Here is a 16948-nt window from a genome sequence, read left to right as displayed (position 1 = left end):
TGACCAGTCTCAAAGCAGGACAGAACAGGGGAAAACACCTAAACTTATTTAGTCATTTTATTTTGGTGCCTTTTGCAACTACAGGCTTTGCTTGCAGTAGAGAGTAACACAATGCAGTGGCTTACTAACTCTCTTGTCATTCTGCAGCCCTCGCTTAGTAATGATCATTAAAGAGCATGCATACAGAACAGGAGAGAAAGGAAGATATTATGTACTTTATGCACCGTCATCCAGCAATTCTGCTCTACTCCTTTAAAAAAGGCAGGCGACATTTATCAACTTCTACCATATTTCCAAAGCTTGGTGGAGCCTGTATGTTAGTATACAAAAAGGGAAGTAATGAAACATGCAAAGTTCCCTCCGGGATAGATTTTAGCAGCAGCAACAGCTTTTGGCCCTAGTTCAAGAAACCATTTAAGCATGTGCTAAACTTTCTCTCACACTGAAGTCAATGGTTGAACGTACATAAGTAAGGATGTGTTCATGCATTTTGCAGAATTGGAGCTGACAGGAATGATGATGAAAGTAATTCTCAGTTGAAACCCTGCTGACTGTTTCCATCTCTCTGTCCTCCTTATGTAAGGGGGTGGAAGGAACAACAACCAAAGAAGTCCTTACTTCTGGATTTTAGATCCTCCCATTCATCCAGAAACACAGGTTTTGGGGCTCTTTCTCCACACACTATGGACAGCTGTTGTTCCGCATAGAACTGTACAACACAGCAGTTTGGTCATGGGGGTTTCAGTGCACACCTCCCTAGGTTTATTTTATAGCTGCTATGAGGAATGTGTACCAAGAAATTAGCATTGACATTGTGCAACTTCTGTTCCATCACTATTACCAAATTTCTTCTTTTCCTTAACTTACTACACCACAAACTTCTGATAACGATTAGGAACACTTAACCACAGAAGTCAAGCTGTGGTTGTTGCCCAAGTCACATGAGAGAACATTTCTCCCTGCTGGAACACTCAGGTCATCCTCTCCACTTCTCTAAGATTTCCAATTCTTGTCAACAGCAGCTCAGATTAATGAGTGGTAGAATTAGCAAAAACCTTCCATCTTTTTGACTGGTAATTGTTAATTGCCTTCTAAGTACACTGAGTGGAAATAAAAATTTTAGAAAAAAGTTAGTGCTGAACACAGCCTAGGCCTTTCCCATTTGCCTGCCTGCCTGCCTCCCGCTCTCTCTCTCTCCCCAACAGTATAAAATAGGTAGACAAGGATTTCCCAACCTAAGCAAATACATCTTAAAATACATTCACTGATTTACCTTTAAAGCAAATCATTAATCAACTATTACAGTAAATGACACAAACTAACAATGTTATTTTTTGCTCTGAAGGGACAACACATGTTAAGACATTTGGAGACAGTAGTGGCAGTAGGCACAGAAGCCCTTAAAATAAAGGCGAAGCAGAAATGCAACATTAAATGAACTGATGGCTTGAAAAATGTATTTGTTTACTGCAACGATAGAGCATAGTCTTTTGCAAAAGATTTTAATAGTGTGCTCCTATTACATTTATATTCATTTACAGTTTGGGAAGCAGTAGCTTGTAATGTGAATTCAATTCATTATTTTGCAACTTCACCCTACAGAAAGCAATTTGCTTTAAAACGAAGAAAAATAATCACCAGTAAACTACAAATTAGAGTGGTGTCTAAAGAATTAAACTACTGCACTTATTTAAATAGAAATATTTATTTTCATAAATTTGAAACCATACAGTTTCATTTTTCACAATCTAGTTAGCTATGTGCTATAGATACCATTTTAATCTTTGATTTCACTGCTTAATAAAGTAATAAATTAAAGCTCCCTACTAGAATGATAAAGTAGCTAATTATCACTAGCACATAAAGGATGAGCACCACATCGGGCATCGGGGCAATGCACACTGCTTAATGGTTTATTACTTCAAAGACGGATCAGACCTGATACCAACATGAAAAGATCTTGCTGCGGTATCTCACCTGGTATTAGCAGAAAAACAGAGACAATTCACCTATGGAAAGCAGGCAGAATCTCATTTCCCAAACTGAAAATTGGCCAGTGTACTAGGGCTAACATTATTTTGCCTCAAGAGTCAATTACTGCAGAACAAATCTAAACATTCTCACTTTTAACCGTCCAACCCCATTCCTCACATGGAGCCAGACAATCCATACCCCTGCAGTACTAGCCTCCTTTCCCTTCAACATGTAATGCACCTGCCACATAAAGATCTCTGACTTCATGGGATCTCTGGGTGCTGACAGATCTAAATTTATGTCTTATGCTAAGTCACGTACACAGCCAATGAGCTATGGACTAGACCTTCCTATAGACCTAACACCTACTATTTCCAGTGTGCAAGGGATATCATTATTACCCATACTGAGTTCCCACTACTGTTTGCAACAGCTTTTCAGCCTACACACACTTGTAAGGATCTATCTTCAGTGAGAAATACTGGGATGTAACAATGTCCTCATGGTTTCCGCTGACATCAGATTCCTACATATGATCCTGTACCCACCCATACCTTGGCTCCTGAGTGTGCAAGTCTGCATACTCCAACAGAGGTCCTTGTATTTGCAGACTGTGCAAGAAAACCTCCATCAAAGCACACTGTTTAGCTGTCAGACTCTGCCCTGTTCCTTGATTAAAACATTGATGCTCTCCAAACAGCTGCCTTTAAGGAGCTGGAATAGGATAGCTACTTAGAGAAATTAAGTGATTCAGCATTATGACTTGGCAGGCTGTAACTTAATGGGCTGGAGTCCTCATTTTAGTAACTATTAAAATTTACAGAGAAATAAAGTCTTTTCACAGTGCTGTTTTCTTCAATAAAATGTGTTAATCTACTGGAGAGTAGCGTTTTCCTACTAACCAGCACTGAGTTTGCTCACATATAATAATTAGATCAGACATAGGAAAAAATACTCTTTGGTGAAAGTAGGTTATATTTTGTTTCTGTTTTAGCAAAACGTACCTTTTTTCATATTCCGCTTAGGTAGAACACTTTTATTCATGTTAAATACACCACAAAATGCTGACAAAACCCAACTAAACATACACAGTTACAGAAAGGCTGAGCACGTTGCCTTGTTCACGTAATTTGCTTAAGTAGAACAGTGTGTTGCCAGTCCCGGACCCACAGTATCTTCTGCATTAGGCTGTAAAGCACGGCATGCTATGCTTCAGTCTCTGTTTTGGGCAGTGCTGAGCACAGCGCTCACTGAAAAGGTCTTCCGCCACAAGGACCACTGTTTTCTCTCCAACACTGGCAGGGCGCTGCTCCTGGTGGAGTACCAGTGGCACACAGGCACAAATTAAATGAACATAAAGAGGGCCATGCAAGCCTCTTACGCAGTTGTAAAATTCTCACCAGTAACAGGACAAACATCAGCGTGCTCGCTGTCTATTTGGGATAATTAATACTTCAAGATGCTAGGAAAAGAAAAAAAAAAAAATCACCGTTTTACTACCAGCTTCCACTGGAAGTTACCTGCATTAACATAGATGCCTTACACCGCAACATGGCAGAAAAGAAATCAATATGGCCAGATTGCACAGCGATCCAACTGCTCTCAAATCCTGCAAGCCCCAACTCCCCATATGCTAGCTCCTGCAGATGAAGACCTGGCCTGAGCAAACTAAGTGATAATTAAAGGAAATCAGTGTTAAAAGTAATGACTAGAGATGACAGGATGAAAAGCCCTCCCACATGATAAAGCTGGTAACTCTTTAAAGCATTCACGAATATGACCATTCCCCAGCGTACCCTTACTACTGTGCCAAAATGATGTATTTGGAGTGTAATAATTAAGACAATAATTCCCAACAAAGTGGGAATTACGAGATAATTGACCATCCTGAAGTATTAAGCAAACTGCAGTAAAAGCCAAGGATGCTCAACGCTAAGGTCAATTATGGTGTAATTATCTGAATGACATTATTGCTGTTATAAAGTCTGTTGAAAGTATAAAAGAAACTATAAAAATGGATACAATATGCATCGCAGGGAAACGACCAGGCAGTAACGCTGCTTGGTTGGCTGGTGCCAACGTTGTAGATGGATGTACCAGTGCCAGAGCTTGGACTCAGGCACTGCCAGGCTTGGGCTTGGAGCACTGGGCTCTCTAAGATAAAATCATATGCTTAAATCAGAAATGCAATAAAAAAAGGAAATGAGTGCTGCGACTTCTGACATGCAAGGGATGAAACAGAAACTGCTCTGGTGAGTAATGAGTGGTATGTGGTGGGAGAGGTCCCACCAGCGAGCTTGACAGGAGAGGGTATAAGAAACACTGGGGGCAAAAGGAAGGGGCAGTCCAGCACAGCCCACCGAGACCATGCACCCAGGGAGAAAAACTGTAGCCAAGAGCTCTGAAACAGCAAACCTTCTGCATGGCTCTAACCATAAGGCAACACCTACCTGTCTAAAAAAATGCATTTATTTACATACACTCACAGGCACAGGTATATTACTTTTATTAAACTGAGGGAAATGGTGTGAAACGCTGTGGGTTGCTCTACAGAGATCATATGGAGTGTTTGCATTGTGGTTGTGCTCCTGAGGTCACCCACACCTACGCTGCTACCATGTCTTTTTGTTGTTATCATTATTATTGCTATTACTACATTACTACTATTGCTATTACTACATCCCAGTATCCACTCCATCATCACAGATATTGTGCTCTTTGCTTTAATTTTCCAACATCCCCCCTTTGTTGTCCTTACTTAAGCAAGCGGGTTTTCCCTACCATGTCTTTCCCTTTAGGTCTATGCAGTGGATCATGATCAGGCTGACACAGTCAGGCAGTACAGCCTGGAGCACACCTCTTCCAAAATGGCTCACCAAAGGAGGAGAGACTGGTAGCCAAGTATTGTTCCCACATATATCATCAGTCATGGTGAACTTTTAAAATATTTTCACCTCCCCCTTTTCTGACTTGTTTCTCTACTTACCCAAACTGAAACCCAAATTCCACTCAGCCATACCATGAAAATTTATTTATTTTTTTTTTTTTGGCCCAGTTGCTGCCTTTTCCCTGTAGCTGCATTTTCAGACACCAGACAAAGTCTCAGTAATTGTTAGTGAAAAATTCTACTAACTAGCTAGGAAAGATACAGAACAAAGCTGGTTTTAATATCACATGACCCTGTCTGAGCTAACTGGATTGAGTTTAGTAATCAAGTGTGTGATAATTATTTTTAATACAAACTATGATTAAAATGCAAACTTTGAAGTTTTATATAGCATTTTTACCCACTAATTAACTTCACTAATTGCAAAATTAATGAAGTTAATTAGTGGATAAGTATGTCATAAAAAACATCAAAGTCTAGATGTGCAGTGCTGCTGCAAGAGCAATGCGACGGCCATGAAGAAGTCCAGAATATAGAGAATGTGTAGGCTCAGCAGTTAAGTCTTCGAAACACAAGTGTTCTCAAAAGTTTACGTGCACAGAAGTATAGATATGTACATACATTACATATATGTGTGTGTAATTTCTTTAAAAATATCCGTGTAACTGTTTACACTGGTGATCTGCTTGACCTGGTGGTGCCACTGCGATATTTGATCTAAGCTTATTAGAAGCATCAAAGTCTAGATGTTATGAAGTGGATGATAAAATGAACAATAAACCACTACGGTTGTACATGTTAATTCCAGTCATATTTCAACATACACTTATCAATTTGCTGGAAAAGCTAAGCAGGCCACACAGCAGAAGTTGGAGATACCTAGAAATTTTGACGTATAATCCTATCAGCATGTGCTGTTGTTCCTCCGGCCCTTCCTGGTGTACAGGTGCACGGCGGTGGCAAGAAAAGTAGGTGTTTAAAGCAATGGTGAGGGTTGCCGGCTAGCCTTTCACAGACGGATTTTTGCAATAAATCCTTTAAAATACAGCTTCTGCAGTAATCACTGGCTGAAGGATACAACACACATAAGGCCTAATCGCTACTGACACTGTGAGGGTCAAAGGATGGAGAGAAGAACTGATGCAGCTTAAGTACAAGCAGCGAAGCAGTAGAGGAACACAGCTGTGAGACAAAAAGGAAAGACAGGTTTAGGTTAAAGTATATCTTAGCACAGGCACATGAAGGTAGTGAAATCAAGGTGTGTAGCAAGAATAACAAGCACCCTTTGGTAAGCAAGACAGTTTGAACAAAGGACCTGGTTTCAGCAGGGAACAAAAGAAAAAGAAACAGATGGGCAGGAAAAGGAGTTAAACACTTCTGATAGGTTTACAGAAGCTTCAAAGTTCACAGATTACATTTACCATCAAGGCTACTCTCGTCCACATCTGCCAACACGTAAATATTGAATTTAATTGATGGTAACAAAAACACCCTCCCCTTTAATCCACAGGGCAATTCACCTGATCCACTCTCCATTCACCACCCTGCACTTCAATCTCCTCCCCTTAGAACAGACCCCAAACTAAGACCACATGCTTCAGCACAGCAGAGCAGGTAATTTGGACCGAGTGAAAAGATTTGCAAGGTATTAAGGCACAAATTGCAACTGGTGTAGGCAATACATCGGGTGAGCCCCAGGGCATATGCAGGCTGCAAAGGAATTCTGTCCCTAATGATCCCAGGAAAGAAAAGTGGTCCTGGATAACAAAGGCAGGCGCAAGCTCGGAAATGCTACCAGACACAGAAAACCATGCTGCTGGCATTTTAGAAAATAAATGCCAAAATCCGGGACAAACTGCATGTTGGTCTTCACAGCACACAAACCCCTGAATGTTACTTTAACCAAAATCAGACACACCGAAATGAAGGGGTCAAAGGCCATCGAGTTACAGAGATTCAGAAGAACTGAAGGTAAATATAATCATCTTCTGAAATCCGAGGAACAGCAGTACCAAGGAAACACGGAACTACAGCTCTCCTCTCCTCAAACATTTATTTGGGGTTCAAATTACTGATCTTTCATGCTATCTCCTTCAGCAGACAACTGAAACAGTTTGAGCAGCTCTAGCAAAATAGAAACAGAAAGAGAGAAGAGCGTATTGGGAGTTAACTAGGGAGAAAGAGCAAGGGAGAGCAGGCAATCACAGGATAAGAAAAAGCTCAACCACCCTGAGCATTCAATGCAGCAATTTAATTGTGGGCTCACCACTATGAAAGGGAGAGAGCAGGATAACCACCAGCCTGCATTACAGTCTTTGATTCAGCCGCATGCCATGACGCAAGGAAAAACAGCAGCGCTCTGTGAGCGTTCTTCAAAAGCTGATGATGGATGCACACAGAAAATTCCCAACATCCAACACACCTCCAGAATATTAACACTGATTACATTTTCATAGTGACTAAATTTAAACAGAACACATAAGGTGATTAAGTTAGTTTTTAGAATAGTAAGAAAAACACTAAAGAGGGAATGTTTTATGATAGCCATTAAAGTCTTGTGTCAGTATGCTTTATGCTTAGTTAAAAAATATCTGCAAGAATCATGAAATCCCTCTGAAGAATAACCAGCTTTTGCTTAGAGCCCTCTTTTCAGACCAAGCACCACAGTAAAACTGTTATCCCTTCACTTTGCACAGTGATTAAAATGGACTGTACGGCACTGAGCCAAGCTGAACGCACACGCTTTCCTGCAGTGGCTCAAGCCACAGGGGTTATAAAAATCTCGTCAGTACCAGCAACAGAGGTTAGGAGGTAAAAAATACACACACCTACGCCCCCCAGATTTTCTATGTTAAAGTGGTAATGATCAGGCTTTAAGCGTTGCCTTCTCTGGGGATAGCTAAGTGGATTCAGTTTTCATGTGACAGGTCCTAACAACTTTCTCCTGGGATTTACGTTCCCTATCTAATTCTTCATTATGACCAGAAGGATATAGCCTAGCACTACTTAGCCTTTTTTTTATTGCTTTAAAACCACAGAGATCACGTCTGAAGACAGTCCCATGAGGCACTCCGTTTAGCTGCTTTCAATCAGGTACTGTGCCCCAGTGCCCCACATTTTAGTTTTGGTCACATCTAACGTAGGCTATATTCACAGCAAAGGCATCAGTTTTGAATTTTCACATTTCTGTTCCTTTCCAATCTATCCATATGTATCAACCCTTCAGGGAAAAACACTTTCATTTTCTTTTCTTCTGCCTGTTTGTCTCTAAAGGATTTTATAGTTGTTTTGCTGCAGAGATGACCTAGGAGATGATAAGAAAACAAAGCAAATTATTCTTTTAACTGCATACTTCACGGATAGATCTGATGATCTCTTTCCACACTTTCTGACTTGTTCCCTCCCTTTCTCCCATTTTTAATCCTATTTGTTCCTGACTTGATCAGTAGCAAAGTGATGGGAAAAGAGGTAGCCTTCAAGAGGCTACCATGATTATGAACAGCACCCTAAAATTCAATACATTCACTCCACATCCCAATGCCTTCAATCAGCAGAAACATGTTCACGTGTTTTTCTCAGGTATTAACTAAGAGACTGGCAACTCGCTCATCTCTTCCCCTGTCAGATCTTGTGTGGCTTCTTAAGACTCATATATTTTATGCTTTTCTAGCACCCTACATGATTTAGGAAGCCAGAGCTACTGCTAAGTGCCCAGTGAAAACAGCATTCATTATCCAACTAGTCTCTTAATTGGGCAGGTGGATAAAACATGGCTGGGTACTATTAAATATTTGCAAATTCCAGTTCATGCTGATTCTGAAGCAAACCATTCTCTCAACCATCTATAAAAATACCTTCCAGAATTAAATCTTTGAGCACTTCTGTTCGCCTCCCTGCCCAAATAACATCCAAGCCCATTATATCTGCCTCACTTCATCTACACTCACTTACTTGTGCTCCCAAGACCCTTGTTCAGGAAATTATCCCATTTCCTACTCAGGAAAGCACTCGAGCAGATGCCAGATTTGAGGCACACACTTTGATCTCAGGAAAGCCACAAGGCAGATAAAGAAATCAGAGGAACATACATATGTGCTGAACTTTAGACGCCTACTGCGCGCTACTCTGAATCTGGACCTCAGTCTGCTGAAAAAATAATTGTACCCAGTCTCTTTCTTCAAATCAAGGACTCTGGTAAGTGGAACGGATAGAGGAGTGGTGGAAACACAGATCCTGCAGTCAGCCTTAAAGCAGTTACATCAGTATATAATAGCACATTATATGTACAACACCTACTTTGAAGACTGAAAAAATAAAACACACAGTCCTTTCTGCCAGATTTTTAGATGCATTACAATTCCTGAACACCTTACAGCTTTGCCATGAGAAGCAGCAGTAGCTTTTACTTTTCTGGGCCTTTCATTATTTATATTAGACAGGTCACGCTGTTAATTTTTTAAACATTAAAAGCACAATCAAATACTAACTTCGGGCTAGCTGGAAATGTTTTGATGTCAGCAATGAGCAGCCAATACATTTTTAATTCAGGCTAGAGGAGAGGAAAAGCAAAAATCTCCCTCTTGTACTCCCCCTACACTCTGCCAAGTAGTTAAGTGTGATAACTGGCATGCACACACATGACCTTCTGTTCTATTCAAATGAGTTATCTTAGATAATTTGCGAAGACTGTTCTCTCACTTAAGTACTTCATAATATGATTCATCTTTCCCTTTGCTTTTGTTAAGGGAAGACTACAGTAATCCTCCTAAAACAGCATTCTGGCAAACGCTCCTAAATTATGTAATTCACTAGGTTCAACTCTACTGTTACAATCATTTTCAAGGAAGACGGGTATAATACATTATCATTATAACTATACAATCCTGAGCTGAATTTTCCTTGGCTGAATTCCTAACAATTTAATGCTGAAATTGATCTGTTTTAAAAACATCATGTGAAAGGTTTTTAAATACCATACATACTCAAGCTCTTTATTTTAAATGGTTTAGAAATGTGCTGGTGGAAACAGGAAACAAACGGGGGAAAAAAAAAAAAAGTCTTATGTTCTCTAATCTAGCATTAAGTACATCTTAAAGAACAACAGGCATGTTTCCAAACAAACTATTGCAGTGTACAAATTACCCAGCAGGGATGGAGATAACAATACCTATGGTGTGGGTTTAGATCTGAGAAGAAGTTGACATTTCATCAAGGTTGTCTAGGAAACCATTTTTAGAATTTATTTATAAAACAAAATGAAAGATGTTTATTTCCATTTGGGATGCCTCTGGAGAATCTGGCAAGCAACAAGTTTATTAAAATGACAAGTTCAAGGTACTTTTCTTGTTGACTGTAAATAACCTCCCTGTGAGCCAATTAAGAGTGTGGAGATCAAAGGCCCAAGCAGCCCTATAAAACCAGGAGTTACATACAGGGTTAAGGGAAAGCCTCCCCAAGCTTCCTCGATATGAAAAATTTCCTCTAGCCACCCTTCACTTGGGTAGTGCAACAGCAAAGACAAGCATTTTTGGACTTGCTTTGGAGTACATTAAAAACCAACATCCATATTTTAATGGACACCTAACCAAGCAGCTTGGTTTTATGCACAGTCAGGAATTATTTTAGTTGTAAAGACGGATCCAGAGGAGACTGAAGCAGCTAGACAGTGAGAAGGCAAAAAAAGGAGCTAGGAAGGATGCATGGGATAACTTGTAAAATGGGTTTCTCAGTTGGGAAGGGTTATTAAATCCCAGACTGCAGCAGTTTGTCAGTGCATTTCTACTCCTTAGTAGGTGCCAAGACCATGACTTTTCAAGGTAAAAGTCAGAAAAGCTAGCAAAGCGGTTCCTAATGCAAGGCTTGACTGCTATGATGATCTCTGCACACACCACCTTCAAATTTGACATCAACATAGGGCACGCTTGTCCTGATGAGTGACTTTACATCGAATACACAAAGTACTGCCAGCAAGTCTCTAGCTAGAATTTGAGGGGCTGAGTTGGGAGTCACAGCACTGTTTACCAACCAGCATCTCAGCTGCTTGAGCAACAGCAGACTTGGTTTCCTTGCAACACCACCTTGCTTACTTTCAGTAATTAGCTAAATCCTGCCCTAAGACAGAGAAAATCTTGAATTTTAAAGTGGGTCTTCATTACCACTTCCTACTATGATGGGGACAGATTCTGAACCTGCCCAGGTTGTCCCCCTCCATTTCACTGTCCTTCTAGGCCCCTTACATTACAGGGTGGGAGGTGAAGGAAAGCCTTTCGGCATTTGTTGTGACTGCTAAGACCATAAGACTGCTCATTGTGCATAGACTTTAGTTCTGACAGTAAACGTAAATTTCCATTTAAAGACACCTACAGCACCAGATGGAGCCCTTACAGTGAGAAAGCGTAACAAGCTCTTTCACAGCAGGCACAATTGTATCCGGAGCTCCAGACTGCAGATGGAAATCCTTCTTCCCTGCCCACACGCTCTCCCCACAGGGCGCTTTCACTACTGACAAAAATCACATTCCCACATCCGCCTCTGGGGCTGCTCCCTCCGCAGCAGCACCGGACAAAGCCTGGGAGAGTCCTCCAGCCGTGCAGCAGCCCACGCCGGGCACCTTGCTAGCTGGCAGCGAACCACTGTGCTGACAATCCTGATCCGCAGCTGACCCATCTTGCTTCACGTGCGGAAAGCGGCAGAGGCCCGCTAGCCTGGCCCCGGGGCCAGGGGTAACACGATGGGGAACAGCTCGGGCACGGTGCTGGGCTGTCGGGAGTCACGCTGCCGGTGCACCGGTGGTGTGCTACCAAGACGGGTTAGCATCACCCCCGGGGTTTCGGCAGTGTGCTTCGCAGCATGGTGCGTATATGCTGCGTGACAGCTGGTTAGCCCGGGGGGGACACTGCACACGTGTTCCCCTTGCCACGAGTGTCCCAACAGCGCAGCGGTCTTCCGCCGATTCTGCTGCACCTACCACCCCATGTGGTACTGAAGGATCCATACCACGCGCAAGAGCAATGTAATCTAACCCCAAAGGCGGACGAAAACGCAACCAAAGCTTCTTCTCTGAAAAACACGTACAGAGTTTAGGTAGTCAACTGGTTTAGCCCAAATGGATTGAGCTGGCAAACTAGGCCACCAGAGCTACCACCTGAGAGCAGCATGCCTGCACCTGCCATGCATGGGACACAAACCCACCGAGAGGTTTTAAAAGGAAGAATTAGGTAAGAATGGATCACAAGGTAACGCTGATGCCTGAGCAAAAAGCTGAAACTGGGAAGGATGGAAAACGGTGTTTATATTTGGGAAATCTAGGTTCAGTAGTCTGCTCTTCTGTCTGATTGTGCGAAGTCAATTAAGCTTCTTCATGCCTCAGTTCATTATCTATAAAATAGGCAGAAATTCAGAAGCCTAGAGTGCATTTCTTTCCCTTACAGGGTTGTTGTGAGGATTAATGTATTGAAGATTTGGAGGTACTCCAGTATCAGAGGGATGTATCGTTAAATATGCTAGACTGAAATGGAAAAATAAGGGGGGGGGGGGGGGGGGGAATAATCAGTCTTCCTTGTATCAGCCAAAACACAATTAGATGACTAGAGCAGTCCAACTACTGTAACAGAATGCTTATACTAAACTCCAGAAATTAGTATGTCTACAAATAATAACTTTAGCCCATTCTTAGTTTGCATAAATCTGTATAACACAGACATAGGAAATGTAAAAGAGGAAACACTTCTGCATTGTGTATAAAACTGTCATCGGCTAAATTCACCAGAACCTAAAGCCACTACATCTGAGACGTAACTAACTTAATACTCTGGACAAAATTTCAGGAAGAAAATACTGCTGGTGGTTGTTGTTGTTGTTGTTGTTTTTTAAATTACCCATGGGTAACAGAATTAACCAGGAAATGTGCTATCTGCAAGTTTGTCTTTGAAATTATTCTTCTCAAATTAACCTTCTGTATTTGAAATGTGAACAAATCCAAATTTGCAGCTGCCTAATAAACTCAAACCTGTGCTTCAGAATGTGTAAGGCCTTGTCGGAGACAGCCAGATGTCAGATAAACCTCCCTGATTTCAAAAATGCAGAGCCAGTCTTCCCATCGTCATTCCTTTTACTATAACCCACCGAGTACACAACTTTTTATTGCATTGTGCTATGCAGTGTTTGTACTTACAGCACTCCATAAATAAGAAAAACAAACAGGGTGTGTGCTTATCTGATTAAAATCCAATGTAAATTATATGCAAAATAGGTGCAGCCCACTGGTTCATGGCAAGTTGCCAGTAAAGACCTTCTGTGCTGAAGGTTGCGCACCACTGATTTAGGGCATCATCTCTCTGTCACACTTCTACTTTTGTCTCATTATTTTACAGTTTCCTATGCTACATTATTGAATGCTCTTTCCCATCTCTGCTCTTATTCCTACCTGGCCAGTTTACCACTCCATTTTCTTACTATCTGTCACCAGACTACACAAAAAAATCTTGCACTGTGATGCATAATCACTTTGTGATTTAGGTGAGCCCAATCCAATCTCAGCCTATACAGTACACCACTTCTCTCTCTCATTCTTGCTCCTGTAATCATTCAAAACTATTGTTACTCCAACGCAAATTCTTTTCAGAAGCACATTGTTCCTGCTTCCAGGTCTCAGCTTCCTGAAACTTGTGCCTTCTCCTGGTAAAGCACAGCTTGGGGCCTTTCTGACGGGGCTTACAGGCAAAGCAGATTAGCCTGAAGAGCTAACTCTGTATGACCAAGTACAGGGGAAAGTGCATTTCACATGAAATCAGAAAACTATCCAAGCTTGATTAAAAAGCATCCAGGCAATGCTGCAGAACATTCATGAGTTATTTTTTCTGAATTCTCGCACAATTTAGATTATCCAAAACTGGATTTCCCAAATGCTGTGCAGACATGATTATGGAATATATTTGTTTTGATTGGGCTTTAAGTCCCTACTTTTCAGATTTCTCATTTTTCCTTTATTCAAGGTTGAAATTTGCTGTGAGAATTTCTTTAGCCCCCTGTAGACTTGTTCAGGGTATTCCCCAAAGAGGGAGACAAAAAGAATTGGGGATTCATCACGCACAAGCTGATATTTACAGTAACACCACTACCAGTAAATGTTTGCTGGAAATAGCTTGATATTTCTTCACTTTCTTTTAATATTTGTAGGATTAATAACAAATTCAGGCCCTAATCCCAGAGTATTTAACATCTGGGCAAAATGCTTCTTGCCGACATCCACAGGGCTGTGGTTTGGCACAACAAACACACTGCATGTTACAAGAAACTTTAGCAATCGCAGCAGTAAAAGGCAATTTCTTCCTTATCTCTTTTTGTGCTTCCCTTCTTTTCTTATTGTGAAGAGACTAGGAACAATATGGCAACCATAACAAAGGGGAATAAAGAAAACACTCATGGATGATTGCTCAAAGTGAGTCCATAAATACCACGATTACCTTGCTAGTATGCCGTTTGGTTTTAGGACAACTTGAAGCTGCATGATGGCAGGTGACAAAAAATGCCTGCGTAAGACAACTTTGGTGCTCCGAAACCCTGCGGGCACCTCAGATACACCAGACGTGCACGCTACAGCAGAGGCAAGGAATACCTCTGTATGCCTTCAGACAGCAATATAAAACAATGTCTCCTCCTTTCATTGCAGTGGTGTCTTCAACCCCTGCCGCTTTCCAGTTGAACTGCACAACATTCTGAGGTTGATTGCTGTAAGAAAACTATAGCCAGAATAACAAATATGAAGCACCTCTCCTGCCAAGTGGTAAGACCTTCCAGATCATACACTAACTTCCTCCATGACCTGCCAAGGTAACCATATTTCACAACACATTAAATGCATTAAGGGTCCCAAGCAAACAATGCTCAGGCACAAAACTCAAGAGCCATAGATGGCTAGAACAAACTTGCAGCTCCTCTAGGGCCAAAACGGCTTTTTCAGCAAAAAGATCCTAACACGACTCTATTCTTCCACCTCTATTCTCTGCCATCCCTCAAGACAGTCTTGAAAAGAAAGGACAGCTGGCAAAAAAGAAGCAGTGACAAAACCATTGAGTCAGACAGAGGTAAAAAGGTTAGTCTCTGGGAGCCAGAAACCACAAGGATAGGCATCTTAGACACGTATTTTTAAATGCTTTCTTTCTCTCCCCTTTTCTTCCTGAAAGACTAAATGCAAAATGAAATCATCTTACAGAAGGACAGCTGCTTCCCCCCTGTGCTCAATCATTCCAGTCACACTATGTTGTCCAGTAACCTGCATTGATAATTCCTCATGAATAAAATGCCAACATTATCATCCACAGCTATGTTGTTGACATGCTTTTGCTATTTCACTAAAAATACCATTAATTTTCTGGCTTCACAACAGCTGAGCTACTCCCCATTTGAATATACAAAAGAGTATTTTGTTTAAACCAAATTAAAAGCGTTCCAGTAAATGACTTCAATTTTGCTGGCTATACTACTTAGTGTATACTGTTCTATTTAATCCTCTCTTTCTCAAGTCTACCCCTTCTACTTCCCCCTCCTTTTCTTTCTTTTTTTTTTTTTTCTTATTTTTCCTCCCCTTCCCTTTTTATACTTAATCCTTTCATGCCAGGAACTGGATTTGCCCAGCAAGACATCCACAGTCAGAAGGAGCTTCAAAAATGTGGTGCCAAAGAATTAAGGCAATGGTGAAATTGCCTCCAGTCTGTTTTTATTCACCTGTGTTTGCCAAAACATATTTAGCAGTAAGGAAAGGAGGGAAAAGGGGAGGGGGAAGCACACAAATGCTGAACACACCTTCCATTTCCCATCCAGATAAGTGTCAACATTCCCCATTTAAGTCGGAATGAAAACCACCATTACTGCCAAGCCCTCCTGGCATCTCACCACTTTATTTGTTCCCATTTGTATCTAATGCTTTTGTCAACAGTTCAACAAAAGTCAAAGCAAACAACCCACTACAAACACTGGGGGTAACAGCAACAAGCATGAATCCTTCACAATTATCCAGCCCAGCTGCTCAGTGCCTGTCCAGGCAGCTTTCATTTACAACAGTGTCAACAAAAGGCTGAAACCCAATAACTAGGTGGGTCAATACTACCGCTGTAAACCCTCCGGAGAAGGAAATGCTGTTCTCCTGCTTAACTGCTTCAGCAAACATGCAGAATAATTCAGTTAGATAGACAAGTGCTTGCCTAATCATTTGTTGTGTGAATTATTCAAGGCTTTCCCCTCCCCCGTAAACTACTAAACGATGGCTCTTCAAATATTTCTGAGGAACCACCAGATGTCTGACAGGAAAAAAGGAAACACGAGGCAAATTCTGACATAACAGAGGACAATGGTAACTTACGATCTTGGAAAGCGTTAATGCTCAGAGGATTAAGGCCCTCGTACACCTTGCTTCTGGTGTCACTGTACAGAGAGCAAACAGCTTTTAACATACAAGTGCTAAGCACGCATCGGTCTACTAGCTGCCTGATCTTTATACAGCATAATCAAGGCTGCTGCCTACGATTTTTCTTCCCTTTTTTTTTTTCACACGAGTTGTAAAAGAGATCTCTCCAGAGAATATGTAAAATGTGGATAAAAATAAGCACAGTAGTTAGTCAGGTGGATGCAGAGAGAAAACATGCATTTATTCCCACATCGCTCGCTCCCCCCCACGCTCATTTGATCTCTTCTTAATCACCCACCTTAGCGTTTCTTTCTCTGCAGCCACAAGGCGAATGTTCACGTGCTTTTCTCCAGACGTTTCACGGGGGTTCATGTTTACACTTTCAAAGAGCAAACTAGTCACACTGCCTAGAACCAAGTGCTAAGCATCACGGTTTTTACTTCAATTGCCTCTTTAGTGTGGGAAACACCCACCTCCAGATGTTTGCTTCCCCGTTTTTGTTGGCTTTTGTCACAACCGTATCATTACATTAACATATTCTTTTTAAACTTTAAGTAAACTTTAAGAAAACGGGCAAATTAGATAACAAGTGGTATTTGTTTTGATTTAATCTCATTATTGGCAAGAACAACCCTGGATATGAACAAATGTTTTTTCTTAAGACCAGTTTACATACACATCAC

At 41.3% G+C, this 16948-nt stretch overlaps 1 protein-coding gene across 3 annotated transcripts in view; it reads right to left on the bottom strand.

Annotated features, from left to right (window-relative positions):
• LOC142027438 (transducin-like enhancer protein 4) overlaps window positions 1-16948 on the bottom strand; it is a 99441-nt gene that overhangs the window by 14934 nt on the left and 67559 nt on the right. The gene's annotated exons all lie outside the window — the stretch shown is intronic.

Source organism: Buteo buteo, chromosome Z (genome assembly GCF_964188355.1).
Source record: "Buteo buteo chromosome Z, bButBut1.hap1.1, whole genome shotgun sequence".
NCBI classification, from domain to species: Eukaryota; Metazoa; Chordata; class Aves; order Accipitriformes; family Accipitridae; genus Buteo; species Buteo buteo.
The sequence above is the reverse complement of the archived record's forward strand: the minus strand, read 5'-3'. Positions and strand labels throughout refer to the sequence as shown.